Genomic DNA, 2,613 nt, shown 5'->3' on the forward strand with positions numbered 1-2,613 from the left:
CTTCATGGTAAAAGTCTTGGAAAGATCAGGAATTCAAGGTCTATACCCAAGCATAATAAAAGCAATATACAGCAAACCAGTAGCCAACATCAAACTAAATGGAGAGAAAGTTGAGGCATTACAACTAAAATCAGGGTCTAGACAAGGCTGCCCACTCTCAATTAGACAACAAAAGGAGATCAAAGGCATACAAATTGGAAAGGAAGAAGTTAAACTATCACTATTTGCAGATGATATGATAGTATATTTACTTGACCCCAAAACTTCCACCTGAGAACTCCTAAATCTGATAAACAACTTCAGCAAAGTGGCTGGATATAAAATTAACTCAAACAAATCAGTGGCTTTCCTTTACTCAAAGGATAAACAGGCTAAGAAACAATTTAGGGAAATGACACCCTTCACAATAGTCATAAATAATATAAAATACCTTGGGTTTTGAACCGCGCGGTGGGCCGCTCCTCTGAGTCTGGTCGCATCCATAGGCGGCAGTGCTGAGCAGGCTGTCGGAGGCGCGTGGCACCATGTCCCAGGGCAGCGGGGTGATGAGCAAGTATATGAAGCATTATCTGGAGCCGCGCTGGGACAAATATACGCAGTGCTACCGGGAGCTGCTGCGCTACTGCCTGGGCCGTGGGCTGCTGGAGCAAGGGATCCCGCCCTGGCTCTGGGACGCCTGGGGCCTGGACAGCCCCTCGGATAGCTGGGCTTCACCTAGTCCGGCCCCCAGGGGCACGTTAGGGGAGTCCTAGGCGCCCATCTCATGGGAGGAGGATCAGCGGGTGGGAGAGCACAGCGCGGAGCTGCGCGACACGGAGGAGCAGGACACCCTGCTACCAGCACCACCAAAAAAGGACACAGAAGAGAACCCCCCCCCCCCCCCCGCAAGAACACAAGGCAAAAGAGACTGACAGGGCGCCCAGCGGCCCCGGACCACAACAACAGCCTAGTGCCTTATGTGCCAGAGGAAATAAGAAAGCCACCAGAAGCCCGCAGAGATCTAGGAGCAAGATTAAAGAGAACAAGCACCCATTTGCTCTTTATGGCTGGGGAGAGAGACAGATGGACATGGGAATCCAGAAGACACAACGTCTGTGCGTCTGCCTCTGTGCACGAATTTCATGAATCAGCACTTCGAGCCAAGAATAGAAGACAGGTGGAGAAAAGGAAGCTGGCTGCCCAGAGGCAGTGGGCTCACTCCGTGGGTGTGGAAAAGAACCAGAGGGTAAAGCCGGCATCTGCAGAGAACCCATGGCTGACAGAGTACATGCGGGTGTTACTCAGCGAGGGCGTAGCCCCTGGGCCATCGTCTTTCAAGTGTTCAGGCAAGAAAAAGAAAACAAAAATTGGCAACTGAGACCACACAAGTGGTGGAAGAAACCGACTGGTCCTGCAAGCCCCCCCACTCCCCCACCCTTAGGAAATTCCAAGAGATGGTTTTGCTTTCATGATGGTCACCTGCCTTAGTAGTGGGACAGACCATGGAAGCCATAGATGCTGGCCTGTTTATGAAGACAAGTCCCCAAGTCTTGATATTCTTGTAAGAATTTTATTTTAAAGATTTTGATCTTTGGAGATCAGAGTCTTTACCCATACCGAGTGCGTTTAACCTGCTCTAGGCGTTTCCCACCCACCCCTCCTGAAGTCCAGTCAGAGCTGCTCTTTCTCATCAGCTCCACATTCCACAGCTGGCAAGGTGTCCTGTCCCACTCTTCAGGACTCACTGTGCAGTTCGCTATGCACGGAGCCAAGGAAGGCAGGCATGGAGATCCGGGCTGTTCTGACCAGCCAGAGCTTTGGTGGCTGTGGACCAATTACACTTGATAGATTTAATTTCATCTCATCTTCATGTAGACCGTGAGACTTCTGGATTTTCTGGCCAGAGCGAGGGTCACCTTTTCTCCCTGAGTCATCCCTTAGAAATTTATTTAATACATAGTTTAATAGTTCTGGGACATTCCAGTGAGCGACATGCAGGGAGCATGTTCAGAGCAATGATGACATTTCTTTTGAGTCACTTTCCTTTAACTGCAGTTGGCTGCTTAAGTCTGACCACCATTCCCCTCTTCTAAGAGAGATAGCGGATGAAGATATTGAGAAGTTGTAATCTGCAGTGACATTTAATGAACTGGGTTTGTTTGGCCTGTGGGGATGGGACCAGCAGATACCGTTAGTGTGTCCTTGCTTGCATTATGCCCTCCCTTTTACAGAACTTAATGACAGCTTTGTGCACAAAGCTGATGGTCTAGGTTGGAAACCTGACTGCTTGTTCTCTGGCCCAGTGATCTTTGCTGCCATACTGTGGGAAAATTTCTCCCAGGTGCTGGCCTGACGGTAACGTACGTTCTTCCTTTAATAGGGAACCACTGACAGGGTTTTAAAAAAGAAAGAGGTTTTAAAGAACATGTGTTTCCACGAGATGGGTGCCTTGGCCGCCGTGCAGAAGAGACTCCCAGAAGGATGAGCACCGTGTTCTTCCTGAGAGACGGGGAGCTCTTTTGCCTGCACCCACTCAGCATCTGAGCCTGCTCCGTAAGACCCAGTGTTGGGTGTGTATCTGAGCATTTCCATGATATTTTACTTTGGGTTCTTGAGTATGATAATTTCTAGAAC

At 49.3% G+C, this 2,613-nt stretch overlaps 1 pseudogene; it reads left to right on the forward strand.

Annotated features, from left to right (window-relative positions):
• Positions 1 to 524: 524 nt before the first annotated feature.
• On the forward strand, positions 525 to 1,295 carry LOC110288019 (centriole, cilia and spindle-associated protein pseudogene; annotated as a pseudogene).
• The last annotated feature ends 1,318 nt before the right edge of the window (positions 1,296 to 2,613 follow it).

The sequence above is a fragment of the Mus caroli genome, unplaced genomic scaffold, assembly GCF_978045245.1.
Source record: "Mus caroli unplaced genomic scaffold, Mus_caroli_1 scaffold_9, whole genome shotgun sequence".
NCBI classification, from domain to species: domain Eukaryota; kingdom Metazoa; phylum Chordata; class Mammalia; order Rodentia; family Muridae; genus Mus; species Mus caroli.